This window comes from Pseudorca crassidens, chromosome 3 (genome assembly GCF_039906515.1).
Source record: "Pseudorca crassidens isolate mPseCra1 chromosome 3, mPseCra1.hap1, whole genome shotgun sequence".
Classification (NCBI taxonomy): domain Eukaryota; kingdom Metazoa; phylum Chordata; class Mammalia; order Artiodactyla; family Delphinidae; genus Pseudorca; species Pseudorca crassidens.
The window spans coordinates 12,662,778-12,688,558 of record NC_090298.1 but is presented as its reverse complement, the minus strand read 5'-3'; the positions used below and the strand labels follow the sequence as shown (position 1 = coordinate 12,688,558).

Below are 25,781 nucleotides of genomic sequence, written 5' to 3'. Positions count from 1 at the left end.
TTGCTAGAGGTGATTTTTCTCCAGGTGTACTGCCCCCTCCAAAACCCCCCAAGTCACCAGTCCTAGAGACCAGCATCATTATCGCACAGGCTCAAAATGTCACTGTCACTTAAAATATCACAGACATTGGAGGACACACTGTTTGAATTATTTTCACCCATCTCCTTGACAGACAAGAACCAAGAAAGAATGGCTTAAAGAAGAATTTAAAGGAAGTTAAAAACTAATCCTGGTGGATAAATGTACAGTTTCACTCACTCCCATGAATAGAAGTACCACTCAATAAATAAACATGGGCTTCCCTGGTGGCGCAGTGGTTAAGAATTCGCCTGCCAATGCAGGGGACACGGGTTCGAGCCCTGGTCTGGGAAGATCCCACATGCCGTGGAGCAGCTAAGCCTGTGCACCACAACTACTGAGCCTGTGCTCTAGAGGCTACGAGCCACAACTACTGAGCCCACGAGCCACAACTACTGAGCCTGCACTCTAGAGCCCACGAGTCACAGCTACTGAAGTCTGTGTGCCTAGAGCCCACGCACTGCAACGAAGAGCAGCCCCTGCTCACCGCAACTAAAGAAAACCCACGCGCAGCAACAGAGACCTAATGCAGCCAAAAATAAATAAATTAAAAAATAAAATGTTTTAAAAAATAAATAAATAAACACACACGAGTACAGGCACACGTTGGGGACGTCGTGGGTTCGGTTCCAGACCACTGCCATAAAGCCAATAACGCAATAAAGTGAGTCATAGAGTTTTTGGTTTCCTAGGGCATATAAAAGTTACGTTTCCACTTACTGTAGTCTATTCAGTGTCCGATAGCATTGTCTAAAAAAATGTACATACTTTAATTAAAAAATACTTTATCGTTAAAAAATGCTAACCATCATCTGAACCTTCAGCGAGCTGTAATCTTTTTGCTGGTGGAGGGTTTGAAAAATTGCAAGACTCAACAAATGTGACACAGAGACAAAAGCGAGCAAACGCCATTGGAAAAATGGCTCCAACAGACTTGCTCGATGCAGAGCTGCCACAAACCTTCAATTAGTTAAAAATGCAGCATCTGTGAAGTACAGAAAAACAAAGTGCTATAAAACGAGGTATACTTGTATGTATGTACACGTGCGTGGGTGTATAAATTGGTATAGACGTGAGCTGGTCAGGCATTGTGACAAACGGCACCCTTCTAGAAAGTTCAGTGTGGAAGGGTAAAGCTGGCTGGTTCACTGGGAAATCCAGCTCACGGCCCCTTGTTTCCCAGCCGTTCTCTGGAACTACACAGGCATCTGCAGCCTCTGCTCTCAGCCTCAGCAAAGTTACTTCACGTGTTGGAGAAAATACCAGTAACACTTAACAAAACAACAACACATTTTAAAAAGAAATGTGAGTAGGAGAAACCTTCCTCAAGTAACCAAAATGTTACTTGAAAATATATCCAAATGAATCTTCTCACTGGATTCGAAAAATTAAATATAGTCGACCCTGAGTTGTTAATTTTTCAGGAGAAAAAAGGAGATATAAACACACTTAGGTAACAGCTGACACTCAACAGATCTGTGGAATTACGTGAGACGTTACTTTACAAACAGAAGACCAGTGACCTGGGACACTTCTTGGCCCTGTCCCGAGCACTGGACTCTGAAGGACTCCTCCCACAGCAAAATGGAATAAACCGCTTCACTTTAGGAAATGGAAGGAGCGAGATCATTCACTATATGCTTGTTATTTTCTTAAATCTTGTTAAGTCTTGAAAATTAAAATTAACCTTTAAAAAGATGATGTTATTCAGCTGCCTGTATTAGCTGTATTTACCTCTGCGGCACTGGAGACCATTACCTGCTGCAGTTACAAAGCAAGGCAGTTAATTCCAGTCCTGTGATTACATGTACGACAGAGTTGACAGCAGTTTCCCGCTCACGCTCAGATGCCCGGGCGAGACAGCGGAGCGCCGTCTAACTGCTGCCCGTTCCCTCCTCGGCCGAGCCTTGCAGGGGAGCAGGGGAGAGGGTATAATCTTCCATAAACAGATGACGCGTTTCAAGCTGGATCACTCATTCTTCAAAGTCTAGATTTTCTCAGAGGCAGACTCAGGCTCAATACAGCATCTCCCCCCTTCCTCGTGTATATGTGTGTGTGAGAGCATATATTTTTATTTTATTTCTTTTCACAGAAGAGTGACTAAAACGTCCCCACGTCAGCCTCGTTTTCCTCAGGTACCATCGGGAGGAGGCAGCAGAACGAAGCCATGAAGTTAACAGCACGCCTGCTGTAAGGAGCTTCCTGGGGACTTTCTCAGGTGCTGACTTAGGGTAAAGGGCAAACAAGGCAGGCACTGTCACTACCCTGGGCACTCCTGCTGCGGTGACAACAGGAAGGACAGAAGGAAGAGGAGGGGTTGCACAGTCCACGTGTAGATGATACTTTACTCAGCTAAAGTGTTTCTAAGTACCCACTATCAATGTTAGCAAGGCACTGTGCTGGCCACAGCAGGGGATGTACTTCATAGGCGTTTACTGTGCCTTTGCTGTGCTGGGATGCAGAGCCAAGCCCTGTACTTGCCACTGGACAGAGATGGCAAAACCTACATCCTCCTTTACCCCGGGGACCCACCTGCAGGGCTTTCAGTGATCACATAACCATCATTCAGGCAGAACTGTGACACTTCATGCTGTAAGCGAGTACAAACTCTCGTAGAGGTTGAGAAGAAGGGGAATCAGGTGGAGGGATCACGGAGGCCTTCCTAAAGGAGGTGACGCTGAAGCTGGCCTTTGAAGGAGCTGGGCCTGAACAACCCATCAGGAGGAGCTCACAAGGACGTAAGCTCCAGGAGGGCGGGGGCCTCGTCTGACGTGTCTCCGAAGGTGTGCCCGGGGCCTGGCGCGGTGCCTGGCGTACAGCAGACACCTAGGAAGTACTGACTGGAAACAGCAGAAATCCCAGCCCAGAGAAACAGAGCAAGCTGACCCGCGGCCCTGTTCTCGGGACGGGCGTTGCTTCGAGGAATATTCACTCAGCCGCAACCACACGAGACAGAGAACCACGAAGGTGGCGCCCGGCTGGAGGGGGGGGGTGGGCGCGTCCCCGACAGGTGACGAGCGTCCGTGATGGAGCTCCGTGGTAGGAAAACGACAGAGGCAGACTCGCTTTCATAAAACCGAATCAACTGCAGGCCTCAACGTCACCAGCAGAACCCTCACACGTCCCAAGTGACGGGGACACCGCCTAAGCCAACAAACGAACCTTCCACGTGTCTGGGTGCCTAAAAGCAAGCATCTGGGGGGACGCAGCACGGGAGCAACGCGGCCCATAATATGAACCTTCAGTGAAGAGGCCGCCCACCGGGAGACCTGGCACAGTCTCTGTGTCCCCCAAACGTGCGGGGTTACGGAGAAGTGAGAGCTCTGGGCCGGGTGGGCAGCTGAGGGCCGTCGCCCCGACACGCAGACCTCGCCCCCGGGCAGCAGCCCCAGCGGGCTTGGGCGGCACGAGGCGATGAACTGCAGTCCATCACCAAGGCCTCATGGGACCCGGCTGGCTTTGCAAGTGTGATTCTCAGGGCATCCCTGCCTTGCTTAGGAAAGGAGATGGTGGTTCACCAAATGGTTCAGAAAGAAAAAGAGATTAGAGACGACACTGCCAAGCTTCTCTCTGGGTGCTCAGCTGCGTAAGAGTTGGTTCTCTGCACTTTGAGAAGTAGGTTCAAAAGGGATTTTTTCCCTCAGTTGGCAGGTTGAGCATTACCAACGTGGCCGTGGCCTGACCAGTCCAGCCTAGACCCAGGAGGGAGGCAAAGCTGTCCAAGGTCAGAGCTCACCAGGGCTTCAGGGAATAGCGGTTCTCTTCTTGAGCTACTATTTATCGTCACTTAAGTGACATTATTTCACTTTACTGGAATATTCATGACTTAGAAATATGCTAGCAGCAATTACAAACTAAGAAGAAAATTTCGTCGTTTCTTAAATTTTACCTTGAAAATCTATTTCGTTTCAGAAGTCTGAAAATGTCTTCCCCTGTCTCTAAGATTAACAGATATTTCGTGCTGTGCAGATCTGATACACTAGTCACAATCCGGGGGATTAGCAATGGAAAAATGACCACAAACTAAAGCAAACAGATACGTTCCTTCTCTCGCCAGTTTGTTTTTAACCATAATACTTAATTCTTCATGCTGTTTGACACTTTCCAAAAAAAAATCTTATTTTTTTCTTTTCAACATAGAAACTCATTTTGCCCAAATCAATGGATTTTAACAGTCCATTTACATGCTCTGTGACATAATGCATAAATCAGATTTTAAAACACTTAAAAATTACTTAAGTCAATTATCAATAGAATGAAATAAAGGACCTGCTATTATTTTTTGTTATCTTAAGAACAGACTTTGACCACTAGACCCACTGCTCTGATGCAAAATTTAAATTAAACAACGGGTCTTAATGACATCTAGTAGAATTAAGGTCTCCAGTGTTACCGGAGTTATCGTGACTCACACGATAAACGAGTTCGGTGGTCTCCTTGGGAAGATCCTAAATTACTGGTCTGCACACAGGTGCCTCACGCAGCTGAGCTCCCGGCGGCTCTGCCCCGCTGCGTCTGAAGGGTCACGATTGGGCACAGACGCTGCTGGGAAGGCCCCCTTCCTCCCTCTGAGACCCCTCCTCTCTGTTCAGGTGGATTGTGGGCGGCTCAGGCCAATGACAAGAGTAATCCTAGGGCGGAGGCCCACGGCCAGGCTCTCTTTCATGACTGCAGTTGCAGCTGGGTAACTGTCAGGACAGGAAGCCACCGTGACCTAGACTCCAGGCTACACGTGGGCGGGCGCTGGGTCTGGTTTGTTTACAGCTACGTGCTCAGCTGGCACATCCTTGGAGCTTAGTAAGTTTATGGTGAATATATAACGAATGGGTCGGGACTTCCCTGGCGGTCCAGTGGCTAAGACTCTGAGCTTCCACTGCAGAGGCCCAGGTTCGACCTCTGCTTGGGGAACTAAGATCTTTCATGCAGCAAAAAAAACCCAAAAACCAACAACCGAACGGGTGAGTCAGTGAATTGACTGCCAGCTACAGGCTGTTTTCCAGCCTGAGCTCACGAGCCTGATAACGTACGTTGACCCCGTGAACAGTGACATCCTGACTTGGTGCTATACCCCACCAGTTTGGAGACGAGCTACAGGTCACATCTAATTTTCGTCCAGCTTGTGAGTCTGAACTATGTACGTACAAGATGGTAACTCAGAGTAGATGAGAGCTGTCCCTGTACCGGCCTGCCCTATGTGATGCCTTCTTGCAGGCGAGAGCCAGGCCCAGGAGCCCTTGGTGAGTGTGGGGAGCACGTGAACACCCCCCAGCATGTGCGGTGTGGGCAAGGTGGCAAAAAGAGGGGTCGGGACTGAACTCACCTGAGAAAGACGATGGAAAACTCATTTGTCACTCAAGGCAACTGTACTGTCCCTGTTCCCATCTTCAGTTCCCATCTCTTGCCTTCCCCTCAACTCCTACTTTCTTGGAAGACAAAAAAGACTTAACACTCAGTACATTCAGTACTACTGCCTTTCCACCCTGTCACCGCCGTCCGCATCTATGAGGATGCCGGCACTCACAACATGCCTCGTTGGGATGTGCCTGTCTCTTCCCAGCCTGGGGAAGCTCCGCTGATGCAAGGTCCAGGTGGGAGATCAGCTGAGGACGTCGGAAGGACTCTGGACTTGTCACAGGGTCTGAGTTTGAGACTGGCTCTTCCACTCCACGGCCCTGACCCAGGCCAACATCCTGGCACCTGAATTCCCTCATCTCCCAGGGCTACGGTAGGATTACATGAAGGAGCGAGAAGGAATGAGCTTTGCAAATTGTAAACTGCTATTTGCAAACATAAGATGGTTGAGGCAAGCTTCTCCCGGACTCCCTGGTAGCACAGAACTTGCTACATGGCATGCATGCAAAACTGTGAGTACCCAGACAATGGCGATTTGGATTAATGATTTTCCAATCATAGGCCTAGCGTGGTAAACAGCTACATACTCAAAGTCATTTTTGATGTATGAACGATGAGTGAGGCAACTTAGATGAATTACTTCATTCTGTTTCCATTTAAAAAAATAACTTGTCCCTTATTAAGAGGACAGGGTAAACTGTAGCATAAAGATACTGTCAGCACGTCCCACTCATTTCAAAAGACGCTCATGTGTGTATAAGAGAAAGCCAGTTGTGAGCTGCCTGAAGCCCTAAGAGGGGAAATCAAAGTTTCTCTTATTTTGAAGGGAAAACAACCCCACAAAGATGGTTCTCTGCTGAAGTCAGAGTTCACCCAAAGTCCATGCTAGATTTCTTCTTAAAATTAAGAAAAAAACTTAAAAAAAAAGGAGGGGGAAGCGGGAGCCCTGCCCCTCTGGCCGCCACAGGAGAGTTCCACCATGGGAACACACACAGCCCCAAACTGCTGGGAGAAGGGAAACCGCCCTCTAGTCCCCGTCTCGACAGTTGAGACATCTGTGATTAATAAAGCCTTTTTTTTTTTTCTAATGTAAGAAAAAAAGGAAAAGGGACCATACCCTGCTAGCTGCAGACTGAGAAAAGGATCACGTTTCATTTTAACCCTCTCCTTGTTTTCACGATGGTAAGAAGGCGTGAAGATGTTCCTAAGTGTCCCAGAGCACAGACCGGATTGCCGAGGGTGCTGTCCCTGAACTCAAAAGGCCAGCCCCTGAGTTTGAACACGCTTCACCAACACGCCCTCTTGCTTGCCTTCATTTCAGCCCTAGCAGCACAGGGGCTCCAGGAGGACAGAGATCGCTGCTGCTTTGTTCAGACTGTATCTCTAGAGTATAAGGTTTGCCTTTCCCTTCAAGCGAGCGCCTCACAGATTAATGGTCACTCAAAGCAATGGGGCAGCGGTTCCACACTCTCCCTGGCAGGTACTGGGCGTGGGTATCTGACAAGTCGTCCAGTTTCCTAACGGTGAAATGACTGCGATTCTCTACCAGGCTGCTGCGGGGAAAAGGAACAAAAACGCCTTTGTCAACATATAGCCTAACACAAACACGAGGCAGTACTCACATTTTTACACAGAGAAGGGAAACTGCGAAAGACAAGCAATAAAACAGGATGCAGTGGGGTGGTGAGATGTGTAAGGGTCCATCTGAAAGACAGGCACCCCGGGCTGAGAGGAGGAAGAAAGAGCAGTTGGAGAGCAAAGCCGGATCTCTCTGCCGGCTGGTGCTGCCGTCTTCGCTGTGTCACCGAGCGTCTGCTGTGACAGGCACCCTGCGCTCTGCAGCACCGGCCAAACGTGCACACGTGGGACCAGCGCCAACGGCCTGTCACGTCTGAGGCACGACCACCACGCAGAGGCGGACACTCCACACTGGGACGCTTTCCAACAAACAGCTGACTCACATTTCAATGGCTCCTCCACGGAGGCTCCCAGAGCAATTTTAGCTGATTAGTTTTAAAGAAAGGTATTCCCATCTTTCTGTCCATTGTAGGTGTTCAAAAATATCTGTCAAATGAACCTTGCAGGGCTGTCTTGATGCGGACCCCAAACAGGGTAAGCTGAACTCAGAGCCTGGCACCCTCCCAAAGCAAAGTGCTAATTTACAGCTCTGGTTGGAAGGACTTAAAGAATTGCTTATTTAGCCATTACTGCTATGGGCTAGAAAAAGATAATTCAAGGACACTTTAAGGCTGAAAACAATTCCACCAGACCATTTTAGAACAGACTGGAGGGTGTGATCAGGCATGCCTGGCCTCTGGCACTCTCTCAAACCACCGTCTTGTCATGAATTCAATGCAGCAAATCACCTTTTATTTAGGGAATTCTTCCACTGTACCAGGAAGGTTGTAATGGACACGTGGAAGTCGGGTCTCCAGATTACTTATAAATCAAAGAGAGAGTAAGTTGTTAGCTTATGATTGCTGACTGGGTTGGTTAACGTATTTTAGAGCAAAATTTTCTGAGTAAACGATTGTCATTTGTCTCTACATTTTTCAAACTGGATTTTAATTCCCTGCTTTTAGAATCAAGGTAACTCTTTTGGGGGGGAATAATAATTGAAAACGATCACACACTAGAAATTCTCCTGAAGGTCACATAGAAGGTGAGGTCATCCTAAATCATTCTTCCGGATGCCTTTCTCGGGATCACATCTCTCTGATTTACACAGTGATTACAATTGCCTGGGCAGGCTAGGTGTCTTAATTCACAACAGTGAGGAGTGAGATGAAGCTGGGGTATTACTTGGAGAACTTTAAGTAACTAAGAAGAAGTAACTGACTGCCTGGTGATATGGTTACACTTTTGGTGGGTCAGAATATAAGAGCAAGTATTTTATAATACTTGCCCCAATTTAAATCCTTTTTCTATTTGTGAATAAGTATCTGAAAACTTTTCTTGCTAGACTCCTAATTTTCCATCTGGTCACCTCACTCATCTTCTGTCTGTGAGAGCCCTTGTTTCTTAATTTGTGCCTCAGCAGGGGCTGAGACACAGGCTTGGACAGGACGCTGCATCCTCGGGGGTTATCTGCTCCTCTGCACACCCCTAGGCTCAGGCGGGCCAGGGCTTCACTCCGCGCTGTCACTGTCATGGCAAATGCATGTTAACATGGGAAACAATCTTTTTTAAAAAGTTAGAAGCTGCACAGAGGCACCGAGCGCGGATGTGGGATGGTAACGACTGAAAATGTGGCAGAAGAGTATTATAAACCAGTTTCACGTACTTCGCCATTTGGTGCAGTGGGTCCTCAATGCAAAAATGGGAACTCTGTCTCTGCTTCAAATATGAAGTGAATACAGAAAACACGAAGAAGCAAGATAAATTCCCCAGCTTTTTTTTTTTTTTTAAATAATCCCTAGATTTAACCAGAGGTCCAGCATAGCACGGCCATGGATCACGCAGTAATGAAGAACACATGGTCTCTGCTGCCTGAGAAAACGCACATGAATGACCAACACATTCACTGTTCCCTGTGCAGCCCCCTTCCACGAACTCACACCATGGGAGCGCTCACTCTCAGGCCACCTCCCGGGACCGCTGAATGGAAGAACATAACATAACTACTGGCATCAATTAAAACACTCAACTAGAAACAACTGGACCCAACTGGAAGCAACTGCTCTACCTTTTTCTTTGTGAAGGCTGAAAAGCAAGGGTGTGTGCGCACACACAGAGCAGCTGACCCGTTTCGTGCACTAGTCCTAGGGAGTCGTGTCATAAAAAGAGAGGGTCCTCGCACCAGCACCTCTCCGCAATGTGAGAAGCAAGAGAGACCCAAGGCTCGTGACCTCTACCCAAACAGAGCATGCAAACAGCGGCCGCACGTGCAATTCACTCTTTGAATCTTAGGGAACCTCTAAACGCTATTTATTCTTAGTGCGGCTTCTCGAAACACCTAAACCATTACATAGTCTTTGGAAAACGTGGCTGTGTCACAAACACAAAACTTCAAGCGCTGTTCTTCCACCTCAGATTCATTCTTGTGAGAAATGCTAACCTGTCAGAATTTCTAGTCAAAACCCATCTCATTTGAAAGGTTTGCCCTCCATCCGAATGTCACTGCTTGAACTTCCCAAAAGGAAGTGTGAAGAACTTAAATAAAGATAAAAGCAGATGGCATAATCCTTTCCTTGGCGAATCAGATGAACAGGATATCACATACTGCCAAAGTGGAAAGCTGAAACACCCCAGAAATGAAATGAGGAGGGAGGAGTCATTACTGACAGTGGATAATAGAAAGGGTGGGTGAGTCTGGATCAATGTAAGGCATTTAATACAAATCTAGTGAACTGAGTTATGAAGCCCTCAACAGAACTGGACCTGGCTCATCTGTGGGACGAGGAACATTCCAGGTATCAGTGGGTCTGCTGCTGGTGACTGTTTATCACCAGGCTGTTGGCTTCCAGGAAGTGATGAGATTGGGAGCTGCCATGCCTGGTGACCAGAAGGCTGAGAGAGGGCAGCCGCGTGCCAAGGGGCAAAAGGGGCCGTGGCAGAGACACGGCTGTGCTGTGACCTGCCTGCCTGACCCGCTCCCAGGGGTGCGGCGGGGAAGGGCGGGAGGACCTGTGTCACCTGCTGGACTGGAGGATGGAGCAGACGTCCTCGAATGGTTAAAACCATGTGGTCATAAAACGACGACGCTGTCAGAAAGCCCTCTTCTTTGGAATGCCAATGTCATGCCGGGGCTTACTTCTAAGGGGATCTTTCTCTGCTCTGGGCAAACTGGCTTTGTTTGAGGAGAGTTTCTAGCCCATGTTCCTGTCTCCTTGGAATGACAGGGCCATTTTCTCTGTTTTTTGGTTTTCTTTTGGTTTGGTTTTTAATGCGGACTAGCCCTTGAAATACATATTTTGGGGGAGATGAACAGCAGGCTTTTCCTGCAACCAAAACTCTATGCTGCCCCAAAAGGCAAAAGAAATTCCTGAAGGGCTACCTTGCCAGGGAGGGCTGGGAGGGGGTTGGGGCTCATTCCTGACTTTTATACAAGGACAAAAGCAGATGTTTCAAGATATCCTAGCTGGATGAAAGAAAGACACTTTTCCAAAAAAAAAAACGACATAAAAGTGAGACCAGAAACACACACACACACACACACACACACACACACACACACAACCTTGCAAGCTACAGACGTTTACATCCCCATGCCGCCATCCCCAACCTGACACTCCCAACCCAGCCCCCATACTCCGAATGGACGGGTCCCCCCGCACCCCCCGGGGATGTCTAAAGGGTGAGAGGCCGGTTAGCAGCAGCCTCACATGGAAAGCTCTCCAGCCAGCGAGTGGCCCTGCTGCCCACCCTGCGCCCCACGCGGCGCTGGCTGCAGGTGAAGTCCCGGGCCTTGGAAGTGACTGATGACACCAGCGCTGACACCAGTGGGGGCAGAGGCGGGGGAAGGGGGCCCTCTGACACCTCAGCTGGCTCCACGGCCCCCTCCTACGTGATTAAAAGGTGTCAGCCGGAGACCAGGCTGCTTCTGTGGGGGTTCTGCACGAGAGGGTGCTGCCCCTGACCGCCGTGACCACACCGCCACGCTGGCAATGAATGACATCCTGCAGGCTGCTGCTCTGGCCCAGGGCTGCTTAAACGCTTAGAAAGCACAAAAGCTCCCAAAGGTGCCTCTGTTTGTTCGGCTTTTTTGGAGGCTGAGATCCTCTGTGTCCCCCCCCCAAAAGTCAAATGGCTGTTCTTTTCTTTACACAAAGAAAACATAATTAAAAAAAAAAATTTCTGCATCTTTCTCAGATTGCTTAGTATTTAGTATACTGCTGACTTAGGGATAATGAGGTTTCCTCTGTGATAAAATGGTGGGTTGCTGATTCTTAATTTCTTGATTTGGGAAGCTATTTCCAAGGCAATACAGTATATATTATTGCCCTGAATGGATAATCATCTTTCAAGGGAACAGAAAGTTAATTTGTGGGGGAAAAAGGAATCACACGGTGCTCACAAAATATCCCCTCCATCTCATCCTGGCTTTCAGAGGTTCTTACACTGCTAATTAGAACCATGAATGTTTAACCCGTGGGCAAAACTGTCCCTGCTGTCAAGCACAAAGTGTTAGTCAGTGGAAGATCTAATCTTATTTGAGGGAGGCTGACATTTGGAACTGTGCTCTTCATGATAGATATTGATGCTTTCGATTAATGTCTTCATACTGTTGCAAAAGATAAAATAACTTGGGCTACCTTTTTTTTTTTTTTGGCGATACGCAGAGCTCTCACTGTTGTGGCCTCTCCCGTTGCGGAGCACAGGCTCCAGACGCGCAGGCTCAGCGGCCATGGGTCACGGGCCCAGCCTCTCCGCGGCATGTGGGATCTTCCCGGACCGGGGCACGAACCCGTGTCCCCTGCATCGGCAGGCGGACTCCCAACCACTGCGCCACCAGGGAAGCCCTTGGGCTACCTTCTTAAAGAGGAAGCCAAAGCATTTTTTTAGGGGGCAATGTGTAGATTTCTTCAGTTGGACGTGGCTCTAGGTGAAGCCAGGGACATGCAAAGACACTCCCTTGCAAAATGGTTTAAGAGAACATTATGCAGTTAGTGATTTAAACTACGTGATTGATTTATTTCAGGTGGTGACAGATTTCTCTTCATTCGTATATAAATTTATTATTACTTTTAATTTAGACCAGATTCAGAATGCCAACACTGTTGAGTCTTTTTCCTACATTCCAGAAAATGCATGAATTACATAAGAACATTTCTAACCAAAATATGCTATAAACTACACAAACTTATGAACGTTTTTTTAGAGCCACATAACTCATTCATAGAGCCCTATACTCATTTTTATGGAGCATCAGGAAACAAAAACTGGCCTTGGAATGTTTTGCAATCAGCTTGCCAAGCACTATCACTCTTCACGTCATCCACCCAGTAGGTTAGCTGAAGTTTCGGTCTCAAGGGACGGAATATTAGTTTAGAAAGAGTTACAGCTGTGGAGAATGAGGAACTGGACGATTCCATCCCCCCACCCCCCAAAACCACAAAGCAAGTATCTAGTACATTATATCCTAGGGTCCGTGGTTGTTTGGTTCAAAATCAGAGAACCAAAAAGCCCTAACCAATTAGGAATTCCTTTTACAACTGTATTTTAGTAACACCTTTACCAAAAGCAAAATGCTACTCTAACTAAAACTAAGCACTTGAAAAACAGGATTAAAATGTTAACCACACAATTGTGTGGCTTTTTGCGCAACTGCGTGTGTGCACCCTGCATCCACAATCCACTTAACCTTATCTCGCCTGATTTTATGACATCTTGCCCCCTCACTCCCCTGTAAGAACTGAAGGGCGCTGAATTTTATTTTTCAAATTATTATTTCATACTTTCTTGAGGACTGCCCACTCCCTCTCCAGGATATCACATACTAACACAACAACAACAAAAGCCAAAACACAAAATGAAAAGAGGATCAGGGCAACTGTTCCTAGAGTTCTTCACGTCTCCAACACCGGAGGTGAAATCTCCATCTATGATGTGTCTCAGGAGGAGTGCGCAAGGCCAGGGCGGCCTTCTAGCATCCCCCGCACTCCTCATGCAGAGGTTGTCCTGTTAGCATCTTCCCCACCTCGGTGTTACTCAAGCAGCTGAGTAACTACAGTGGGAAGGAAGGAAGGGAGGCCTGGAGTTACTCCAGGAAGGAACAAAGCTGCCTCAGAGACAAAGGGAATGAAAAGAACGCCTCTGCTCTGAACACCAATTAACGGTACAAATTCTGTCCTTGGCTTTAATTAGTGCCCCGTGTGATAGAACGCCACTGCTGAGGACCGGGGCGGGGGGGGGGGGGGGGGGGGCGGGGGGGGGGAGGGAAGCAATAGGAGGAAACAACCAAACAGCCTCCGCACCGGGCAGGGTCTAGCAGGGCTGGGTAAGCGCTGTGTGCCCGAGAGAGACAAAGGGAAAAACCTTCCATTTCCAGTTCTACGTCATAACGAGCACGGTCCCTTCTTGTTACTGAAGACTCTTCGTCAACTTCACATGTGTTTCTGGCCATTGGGCCATTTCTTAAAATAATCCATCAGCTTATTTAAGAGCTAAAAGAGGAAGGGGGGTTGCCTGGAGGAGATGTCCTTTGTCTCAGATGTTTCTCAGTGGCTCCATCCTTAGAAGGAAGAAAAACTCTAGTCTTTTTGCAAAAGGGCCATTTTCATGACAGTGTGAACTGTTACTACTATTAACAAGATGTGACAATAGACACTTTCTTTAACCGTGCATTTGAGAAAATGGACGGTGGAAAGCATTGAGAGATGATGTCTTCCAGTCAAATTTTAAAAGTATAAATAAAAGAGACATCATTTTTTCATATAAAAAGCCTAAAAATTTGTCTGAACATTGTCACTGGTTGCCTATGGGTGTTCTCTCCTCCCCTCTGCTGCTCCATATGTCTGTGAATTTTCCTTTTTTTTTTTTTCTTTAAACCCTTGGCATACAGTTTCAGAGAAACACCAACTCTGTGTTGGGCTGGTACACTTTGTTCACGTTTGTGTGGTTTTATGTGAGAACTGTCAAAACTCATGAGGAACATCTGGGCTGTGGCCCCTCAGCCCAGCCTCTCCCGCCCATCCTCAGGGGCAGGCAGGGGAAGCGGGAGCCTCGGAGGGTGAACTCCCAGTGCATTACCCGGTCCCAGGCAGACTCGCCACCCTGAGGCCAGCTGGAGCACCTGGAGGAAATTCTTCAGCATAAAACGCCACGAAGCCTAGCTGAAGGGATATAAAGAGCACACACCGAAGGGGGCTGACAGCTGAGGAGAGAGAGGAAAGGCTTCCAGAACAAGGCAAGGTCAAATTCCAGAACAAGGCAAGGTCGTCTGGCCTGGAGGCTCCTAACCTGGGACCTTCAGGGCACTGGGAGGGAACTTTTCAGCCTATTTTCCACGTGAACTTCAAAAAGCTTTACTATTTCAAAATTTGTATATTCCCCTTAAATAAGGCCCAATAACTTAACATTTCTTTGCATTTTGGCTGGAAATATGCATGTATACAAGTTCGGCACGTAACACTTCCTCCCCCCCGCCCCCCCCCCCTCCCCGACCCCGCCAAACTTGTCATCATAAGCTCAGAGGGACAAATACATCTTTGATTAGTGAAAAGTGAGAAAACTAATTAAAATTATTTTATAATTGTGGTTTGCCGAAAATAAAAAAAATAACCTTTACTGTAGTTTTTGAAGAGCATAATAACCATAGCAGCAAGCTTCCTTTTTAAAAACATTTTCCAGGCGAGGAGACTGCAGTTGAGCAAGATTAGCAAGGACCTGGCTCACTCTGGCAGGGGGGCTGCCCAGACAGGAGCACTGGTGGTCTGCTATGCACAGTCACACACTACTCCCATCGTTACCATGCCTTAAACTCGGATTCATTTAAAAATACTTAAGGGGCTTCCCTGGTGGCGCAGTGGTTCAGAGTCCGCCTGCCAATGCAGGGGACGCGGGTTCGTGCCCCGGTCCGGGAAGATCCCACATGCCGCGGAGCGGCTGGGCCCGTGAGCCATGGCCACTGAGCCTGCGCGTCTGGAGCCTGTGCTCCGCAACGGGAGAGGCCACAGCAGTGAGAGGCCCGCGTACCGCCAAAAAACAAACAAACAAACAAAAAAACTTAAAGAGCAAAAAAGATTTAGGATAGAATTTAGTTTGCACAGTACTTGCATGCAACAGTCAGTCTTCATCGTGGCAACAAGACAGTATTGTGCCGAGTGCTTCTGTGGCTTCGCTCACTCACAGGAGACTGATGGCCTGTGCACTGGTTCCTTGACGTGAAGTGGGCACTGCTGCTAACCACCTGCATACTTCTAGAACAAGTTTCACATCCCTATATTTAGCCTTTGAAAGGTCTGTCCTTTAATTTACAAAAACAAAAACTGCATTGGTGAGAATCCACACTCCTCGTCGAAAAAGAACAAAGACAACTTGAAGAGAGTTCTAGAAGAATGCTGAGGCACACAGCTCCCCGTGTACAGGGGTCTGTTTAACATTAAGGAGGATCACCACTGTATGTTTTTCCAGCACTGGAATAGATTCCATGTGTCCTATAAACGGGAACGCTTATTTCAGAATGAGAACCAACTCAACAGTCCCACTATCTTATCAGGATAAATGGGCTCTCCCACTGGAACCCTCTTAAAAGATAATTTATCGTTCTCCTTGACCTCACCTTCTCTTAAGTCCTTTTCCTAACAACAGCTTGGCAGTAAAAGTCTCAGGGCTCATGGCTGTGTGAGTGACTGGAAATGGCAACATCTGCAAATAAAATTCCAAGCGAGACGAATTCATATTTGGACAAGAATGCCCCACTGCATACGTCAGAAAGCAGAAAAACTGCCTTTTCCCAACGTACTCCAATAAATGAACTCCCAGATTGCTGGTGGGTATAAAAAAGGCTTTGCAATCACTCTCTACGATTTGCTGGGTATTTTAAAGCTACTTTGGGATTCATTTCTTGCATATTACTCAGAATCATCATTTTTCATTTCCCAATCTGATGCATATATATGTCCCCATAATCAACTGAATGAGTGGAATCAGAATGCATTAAAATATCACTCTGATATAACATGGCATTCAGGACACTGCCTAGGAATTACTATGAAGGTTTAGAAAGAGATGGACAGTCATATTTCTCTACGGAAAAAAAAAAAAAAATCAAAGTAGAGTTTTGCTTTCCTCTTCTAGTCTTTACTGTGAAGAGATTAATTTTTTTTTTCCCCATGAAAATTCCAGTGGACATCTATTGCTTTCCAAATTTGTGTTAGCTTAAAAATTTTGTGTGACAGCTCGGATAACATCACCTGGAGTTTCCATTATAGTCTGAGAATTACCAGGACAAAAATATATCCAGGCGAAACCCAGACTACAACAGCATGACGATCCTCCTGTATGTAAAAAGTTAGTTTAATAGCGTCTCTTCGGAAGAATTCCTAAGGACCTAAAATGCTGCTAGGATTCAAAATCCCCCCTGTAAGAAGAATGCCATGTCTTCTTAAAATCTTAGCAAAATTGTTTATTAAAATATTTTGGTCTACACTTTGGGGATGTTTATGATCCACTGAGAGGGGTGCTCTATTGCTTTTCCCATTTTGCACACAAAGCAGTGAAGTTCAGAGAGAGAGAAGGTCATTCACTCGAGTCCCAGAGTTACTGGGTGACTGAGACTTTAAATCTGACTTTTGACATTATCGGTTGTTCTTTTCACTGCACAGACGTTATTATTTTCAATAAAGAGATCTCACAGATGATCTACTGCCACCCCCAGTGCAGATTCCCAGTGCACAGTATCACCAATGGACCTGCTCAGCTTGGACCCCTCCAGAAAGGGGGGCCATTCTTGAACAATTTAATTAACATAAATATGACAAAAGTTATGGTCAGTGACTTAAAAATGCTTTGACAGCTTTGTGAACAAAAAAATACGAGGAATATTATCAAAACCCACGTTCACACCAACAAAGTCAATATTCACATAGCCAACACCTCCTTTGGGGCTCCTTTGGGGCCCGTTAATCAGAGATTTGGTTGTTTTCCTCCGGCATTTCATGCACAAACATGTAAGCAGTGCCATGTCGCCTTCAGATGCTCAAAGCACATTTCTGCGCCTCCCTCTTCCTCAGATTCCCCCCTTCTTTGGTGGGTCCCTCCATCTCCACCTTGTCCACTGAGCTCACAGTACACTGAAGTGCCCCAAAGGTCTCGCCAGGTCCCCTGGGCTCTCTCCTGCTTGCTGTCCACTTCTAAGTGCACATGTGAATAACAGCGGGTGGGAGAGTGGAGGCAAACATTAAACGCACACCAGGCCAGCACCAACATTCTGGTAGAAGCCATCCCGGCTGGTATGCAGGACACAGCCTGTGAGAAATTCCTTTCCATGGCTGTACAGTCTGGACAGATGTCAAAGGCTATGGCTGGAAAGTTAGCCTCCTCTGGAGCGTTGCAGGGCAGGGGTTCTCTGCGACCCACAGACCTAACCTCTTCCCTAGCTTCACTCTTCTGTATCCTATGGCCTTTTCCTCAAAGTGGAATTTATCTACTTCTCAAATGACCTTTGCAGGAATCATGTTTCGTTGTCTTGACTCCAGTTCTGTGTAGAAACCGCAGCCTGGCCCACACACTCCCCTGAAATAGACTGGTGGTTATTGGAAGACCCGCTCCCCGCACATAACTTTATATTAACTTATTATATGGCTGCAGTTCTTAAGAGAAGGGAACAGAGAATCTAAATATACATGCAGGACACCTGAACAGCCTGAAAAACCCTAAACAAAATTAAACCTGAAACAGACATATGACCACAAGAAAGCAATTTGTAGCATAGATTACTTTAGACTGTTTTATGCCATTTACAAGAAAAAAGGGATAATCAAAGCAATCCCCAGATATTAAGAATAACTTACAACAAAGCAATCAATCAACACATCACTGCACAGAGCCCAGTTCCCGTTTCTCATCCCCTTGCTAGAGGTCCCCCGCAAAACCTCCCCATGCAGTCCCTCTTACAAGACGGTGCGCAGATAACGCATCCCGGTGGTCAAGCACAGACCCTTTCTGTTTTCAAGCCCACCACCACCACTGCGGCAGCTGCCTGGAAGAACACAGCCCGGGGAGAGCAGCTGGGGCTGCAGGGAGGTGTGTACCTAGGTCCAGGATCCAGTACTTGCAGGTGCCGGGCTGCCCGCCACTGCGGTAGGCTGTGCTGACGGCCGAAAGCGAGTCCAGCGGATCAACCGGCTTAATTCCGTTTGGCATGGTGCGGCCGGGCTGACCCGAGCCTAAAGGCTCAGCACTCTGACCCTCCCTGTGCCTCCAGGCAGCCAGAGCGACCCTGGGGGCAGCGAACCAGGCGCCAGTGCCCCGGGCACTCAGACGCAGGCGTGAGGGACCGCTCCCTCTGCCTGGCGGCCCAGCACTGCCTTGCAGTGGGCTTCACATGTGGGAAGAGCCAGACGCCGCCCGTGGATTGCTTTCTACCACAGTCACTCTAATTGGAGCTCAAGGAAATTCTGCAGGCGCGCTGGGAGCCAGATGTTTCTCCTCTCCTACTCGAGCCAGAGCTGCGACTTCCTGACTCAGGGAGATGTCAAGTGCCAGCTGCCCCCCCCGCTGGGCTCTCTGACTCGGGCTTTGTGTGCCTTTGGATGGAGGGCTTCTCTGAGACACACAACAAACACAGTGCCTCCTGATGTGACTTGATATCAAAAAGAAACGTAATTCGGTCTATAGCCAACTGGTTACATCACTGAACTGCAATGCCGCTCCTCGCTTATTGAAAACATATCTTCATCCTTCCTTACAAGAAGCAGCCGTACGAGTGAAAATAAATATCCTTACTTGTGATCTGTAAAGGCATTTTTACTAAAGCATCTTAAAAGCTTATTTTTGTCCTTTTCAGAAACTGGATATTTAGCCTACAGAAATGCTCACTCTCTCTATGAAAGTTTACATGTGTTTTCTCCCCGTCTCACACAGCACAAGGGCTTCTTAGGGGGATATCCATTGTTTAACAATCACCAAGTCTGACTTTTCAACTTCTATGCTAAGTGGACGCACTCCCTCTCCTGTTTCTCATTAATTGGAGAAGCACTCAGTGCTCCCCAACCTCTACTTTCATGGCCCAGCTCCTGCTGTGAGGCAGTCACCTGGAATATTCTTTACATATCTAAAACTGTAATCTGGCCCTCAGTTACCTAAACATTTTCCAAGGGGGGATTATTGAATAGGTTCCTTCTCGTTTTAGGACAATTAAGAACTATTTAAAAAAGGAAAAGAAGAGAATAAATCCAGGGTGCCCAAAGAAAGCTGTCCCCGGCACTGTAATACCTCCCTAAAACAAACTGCTGCAAAGTGGGGTCTGTCATTTACAGGCCCACATTAGGCCTCATATTCTTCTTAAAAGACCAGAAACAAAGCATAAGTTTGTTTTTCCTTATAAATGGTCCCGTGATAGATCCAGATGGCATACTTATGCCAGGACCAAGCAAGAGGCGGAATTCTGCACAGAGCACTTTTTATGCAAGAAAAGAAAACTTTATTACCGAATAAATAACCCTCTCTCTTCTTGGCAAAAAAAGCAGTAAAAATTATGTCCTAAAGGAAATCAAGTTAACTGACATTCTAGGGTTTCATTTGCTACAACCTTTATTAAATATTTTACTTTGTCCCCTTCCAAAAATACAGACTGCCAAGCGAGGGCCATTAATTAAAAAACAACAAAAAAAGAGCTGTCAGGGAAATTAATTACTTTATGTGTAATTATATGTTCTCTACTCAAGAGGCAGGGAATGGTGCTTAAAAATGAATAAAATAATTTTGGCGAAGATATATGAGAAATTTCCTCAGTGACTGCTCTCTTCAAATTTCAAGTTCACATCTGTCAGAGAAATGTAGCACAGCAGGAGTAAAGGAAGGAAGGAAGGAAGGAAGGAAGGAAGGAAGGAAGCTTCTTCCATCTCCCCCTTCCTTCTATTCATGGAAGTGTGACACTGCAGAGTGTTTACTATGTAATTTTGAAAAAAGTAGTAAAGATAAATGATGTCAACTAATGGTACCACATGGCCCTCACCTGGAAGTGGTGATAACCTAACCGCTGGACAGACAAACATGGAACCAACAAAAGTGCTGATGTGAATAAGTGAAAGGGATGGGAGAGGATTGAGAAAAAGGAAGAAAAGTCCAAACAATTGGCAAATGCTTCCTGGAAATAAGTTCTGCCTCTAAGGCGTGTTTCTACCTCGGTGGTATGACCGGGACTCGAAGAGTCTGAACCAAGTTCAGGTGAGAAAGACCCATGGGTGACCTCAGCTGACCTGGGGGGGCAAAGCCTGTGGGAACCGTGGCCCTGAGGGCGGGAGGGAGCAGCTGGTGGGAACAGAGGCTGGGGAATTCAGGTGACTGGCTGTAAAAGAGGCGATAATGTGCCGTGACCAGAAAGGAAGCGACTGGGAAGCTCCGGGATGGGTGGAGGGAGGCTGAGGTTTCAGCACAGAATGAGTCTATCTGCAGTGTGCGTGTGAGCTAGCAGGTAGGAAGGGTGGTCAGGAAACCACGACAACAGTGTGAGACCTGGGAGTGCAACGCAACAGTGAGCTCAGCGGAGGACGGATGGAGGTGAGCTTGACAGACATGAAAACTGACTAAATGGGGTGGCTTAAAAAAGAACATTCTAGGCATATGGCAAAAGAGGAGATACGCAATGTAGAAATTAAAAAGTGGACTTTGTGAAGGAAAACAAGAAATTCTGTTTTTTTTGGTATTTTTGCTGCTTTCATTTGATGGCTAGGCATATAATTAAAAGCGTCACAAAGGAAATAGAAGATGTGCTGCCGAAGACAGAGCTTTTCAACGCATTAACCCAGTGATTCTCTGTAAGGCTCAACAGCAAGGGGTGCTGGGAAGAAAAAATAAGACGTATCTGTATGTCAGAAAACCGGGGACGTTGACTCTTGGAAGCATGGTTATGTTTCACACACTCCCAAAGAAGTAATTAAGATCAATGAGGATTGGGGTGTGTCCTCCAAATGCAAAGTAAACACGGTAGCAAATGAACCTAGTTGTATTGCCAGGGAAAAACATAACCACGCTGCAGAGGGTGGGGAAGAAAAGCGCTTACTACGCAACTTTGAAAAACAGTATTTTGATTGTATACTGTAAAACCAAAGACAACAAGAATCGTAAGTTCCTGTCATGGGTTGGCAGTGAGAAAAGGTAGAGCTGAGTCTTTCAAAGCCAAGTCATTTTAGGTAAAGAAAATATTTAATTTCCAAAGAGGAAAAAAAAATGGGCTTCTGGACTAGGATTGAAGAAATAAGTAAACATATTTTGGATAATGAGATGCAGGTCTCTCACTGTCAGAGTAAATGGTTCCAAGTAAGGGAAGGCGGAGGAGAGGCAGAAAGAATGCTGTGTTGTTCGACAGAGGTCAGAGGTTTCAGCGTGATGTGAAAGTTATGTTTCTTTATGTCTACACACACACATACATATATGGAGAGAGAGAGAGAGAGAGAGGGAGACGGAACATGGCTATAGACATGTGTGCACACATGGGTAGGTGCACATACATGTCTGCTGAGAAGACCTAAAAGAAACAGTTGCTCCAGCACTGCAGCAAGGAAAACACAAGATGAGCCAGGAGCACCGCGCACTGCCAGAAAGCAAGGAAGCGCTCCAAAAATGATGCGATGTGTCCAGAGTACACAGAAACCAACCTGAAGGAGCTCCTAACGGCCGAAGCCGGAATAATTTGAGCAACAAAATAAGTAATGACAGTATTGGATAATGACTCATACGATAAAATAAATATCCATGACTCTGTACCAATATAAATAACTAAATAAATAAATGAGGCGGGGAAGCACTCTTCCTGACAGAATTCTAATGAATAATTTTAACAGGAATGAGGAAAACAGAAAATCACCAGTAGGCAAGCTCCACAGTAATTATTGTTGTAGGCAAGACCCACAGATGGATGGAAACGAGTGGGTAAAGGCAAGAGGAGAAACAGAATATTCTCGGTTTCAAAACATCTCCCACAAGGTATTTGTTAACTACAAAGAGAAAAACTGTGGCCTCATAGGGAGAAATATGCAGATATCACTTTATCCAGGCGACCGAGGTCACCACCACCAGCAAGGAGACACGTCTGGGTCCCCCTGCACCCTCAGTATGATGCAGCGAGTGAGGCACAGCATCATTTTTGTGGTGTTCTTGCCAAAAACGCATAAGCTCCATTTACTCATGAGAAAACATCAGATAAACCCTACCTGGGGGACATCTTACAAAATAAGGGATGACTAATACCTCAAAAGTGTCAAGTTCATGAAAAATCAAAGAAGGTGGAGAAACTACCACAGACTGGAGAAAACTAAATATGACATGGGTCCTGGATCCTGAGCCAAAAAGACTCATTAAAGCAAAATCCAAAATCAGGTCTGTGGCCCAGTTAACTAGGCTGGATTCCTAGTTTTGGTCACTGAACCAGGGTCATGTGACACGTCACATCAGGGGAGCCAGGTAAAGGGGTCCAGGAATTCTCAATACTAGTTCCGCAGCCTTTCCCCAAGTCTAAAATGATCTCAGGACTTTCCTGGTGGTCCAGTGGTTCAGAATCTGCCTTCCAATGCAGGGGATGCGGGTTCGATCCCTGGTGGGGGAACTAAGATCCCACAGGCCGCGGGGCAACTAAGCCCACTGGCCACAATTACTGAGCCTGCGCGCCTCAACTAGAGAGCCCGCACGCTGCACACTACAGAGCCCATGCGCCCTGGAGCCTGCGCATCACAAATAGACAGAGAAAACCCGCATGCCACCACTGGAAAGAAGCCCATGCACCACAATGAAACATCCTGCATGTCTCTACGAAGACTCCATGTGCCGCAACTAAGATGGGCCGCAGCCAAAAAATAAATAAATAAATAAAAATTAAGGGGGAAAAAAAATCTCAAAATGAAAAGTTTTTAAAAATAAAAAATTGAATGTTGTTATAGATAGGTAAACAGCTAAAGAAATTGAGAGTGTGAAAAAAGTTACCAGAGAAATAGGCGAAGTCAGAGAACTTCTGTGGGGGAAAAAACCCCTATTAGGGGGCCTTCCCTGGTGGCGCAGTGGTTAAGAATCCGTCTGCCAATGAAGGGGACACGGGTTTGAGCCCTGGTCGGGGAAGATCCCACATGCCGCGGAGCAACTAAGCCCGTGGGCCACGACTACCGAGACTGCGCTGTAGAGCCCGCGAGCCACAACTACTGAAGCCCACGTGCCGCAACTACTGAAGCCCATGTGCCGCAACTACTGAAGCCCGCACACCTACAGCCCGTGCTCCTCAACAAGAGAAGCCACCGCAAGAAGAAGCCCGCGCACCACAAGGAAGACCCAGCGCAGCCAAAAATAAATGAATAAAAATAATAAATAAATTTATTAAAAAAAAAAAACCCTGTTAGGCAAATTGATCACCTGTGAACAAAGGGATCTTTGATTTATTGAAAAAAATCTACTGAAGAAATATAAAATCATCCTTCGCATAACTGTGAGTAAAATTATAATAGCCGATCTCATAAAAATAAAGGTATTTTTATTTAAATTGGTTGACAAGAAATTCTTTTGGTCAAAATCAATGCCCCCACCACCCAAATCACTTTTCAGGTAAGCTTCTCTTGTGATAATTAATCCTCAAATATTTAAAATGAGAACTTCAAATTTCAAGTGCCTGTTATTGTTCAGAAAAAAATGAGACAGGGTCATTTTTTGTCAAAGGTCATCTCAAAAAAAAAAAAAAATCCAAAACTCACACCAGTAAAATAGGTCCATATAATAAATGGTGCTTTATTAAATCAGAACTAAAAATATACTTAAAGCTATTTGTAAAACTAAAATTCAGATGAACCAAAGGACCTAAAGTCCTTCTATTAAGATTATAGCGCTTTTTGAAGAGGGAACAAACATTAATAATTAGGCAGTTAATGTAGGATGAAAAGGTCCTCGAAATCTTCAAAGCCAAAGATGGGATCCGTAACACAACAGGAGCTACACTTTGAGATGGAAACTCAAATAACACAACTATGAGGAATGTTATTTATCATTTCCTCTAAAAATTAGTAGTGTTTTCTTGAGACCTGAAACGCTATCGACAATTCCGGTAAGTTTTCAGCAGTCTTATCCTCTATCCAGTCCTGAAACCTCAACTATTAGTAGAAGCAGGCAGCGCTGCAGCTGGAGCATCGGAGCATCCCACTGCTTCATGCGGCTGCTTCCCATCCTGCCTCCCCGGCCCTGGTTTCCTCCCTTCCCGGCACTTCCTTTCTGTCCAGCGAGTCCACAGCGCTGGCCTCTGCACAGCTGCACAGCCGGGATCGAGTTTCTCAGGTTCCACGCACAAAGATACTCCTGTTCAGAGGACGTTGTGTCCGGTTTCTTACCCCGCAGATAACACCTCCCGCTCTGGAGGGAGGGGACAGGACGACTGAATCCTGCATCTGAGGGCCCCATTCAGCACATTATTTCCTGCCGCTTTCTAGCGCAGTTGCCAATCCACAAAAGCACCTTTATTGAGGCATTCAAACTCTTCATCTGGGTGCCAAAAACTCGATAGGCTCCTTTTCACTGCTTTACTTAACTATCTTTTCACAAACGGTGGGAGTTTTTCTCTTACTTGAACAAAACCAACATTCAAGGCCTCCTCTTTCCCACTTTAACTCACTACGTGACCTTCTCTGTTTGCATCAGCGTGTGGATTATTTGCAGAATGGCAATATGAGATGGTAACCCCACAAGAACGTTCCCTAAAAAACTAACAAAAACAATAGTGTTCAAAAAATTAGAGCAATGTCGCCAACTCCTGGCAGCCAATACGCGCCTTTCATGTCCCAGTTCTGTGAAGCATCAGAGAGCGAGGACACAGGCCACAGGAGAACCCAGGGAGGGGTCAGGGTGAATGGGAAGCCCCGACAGGAAGCTTACTTATCTCTCCAGCTCTTCCAAGGAAGGCCAAGCGGCAGACTCCTATTTTTTTAGGCAGGGAGGGAGCAGGAAAATTTTACTCCTGGATGCAAATTGATAAAAAAAAAAAAAATTTTCATTTTCCCTCTTGCTACTGGTTCTTCCGTTCACTGACTCACAACAAGTCCCCTGACGGTCAAGTTCTGTGCTTGACTCACAGAGGAGGGAGAGGAGGGGAGGGACCTAAAGAGAAGGAAAAAGGACAGATTTCCATCAAGGTGGCTTCTTCGGGTGGTGGAAAGCAATTGGAATTATCGTATCGTAAGTGAAACCAGAAGGTTGAAAATGGATCCTTCTCAGAGAAAATTGACTGCTGGGGGTGGTGGTGGGGTAGTTTTGGGAACGCCCACAGCCCACGGAAGGCAAATGGCCTCGAGAGCGGCGGGCCTGGGAGACCGGCTTCCGGAATCAGCTCTTCCACCAATACCGCCTGGCCTTGGGCAACTGAGTCTGTCTCTAGAGGCTCCAGCTTCCCTCCGGGACCAGAGGCTCCTTCCAGCTTGTATGGAGAGCAGGACACACAGGGGTTAAGAACTTGAGCCCTGAAGGCTGACCGCTGCTTTTCAAACCCCATTTTCCATCGCCTACTAAGCTTGGTCAAGTTAATTTCTCTGTGCCTCCATTTCCCTATCATAACACAGGGATGATAATAGTATACACTGCCATCGGGGTATCTTGAGGATTAAATGTACAGAAAAGCAGCACAGTGCCTGGCACAGGGCAAGCCCTCAACATATCTTACCTGTTATTACTGTTACTCTTCTGAGGCTCCAACAGCCCCTCTGCTGTAGGCTGATTACGACCCC

At 46.6% G+C, this 25,781-nt stretch overlaps 1 protein-coding gene across 6 annotated transcripts in view; it reads right to left on the bottom strand.

Annotated features, from left to right (window-relative positions):
* TRIO (trio Rho guanine nucleotide exchange factor) overlaps positions 1-25,781 on the bottom strand; it is a 369,954-nt gene that overhangs the window by 41,705 nt on the left and 302,468 nt on the right. The gene's annotated exons all lie outside the window — the stretch shown is intronic.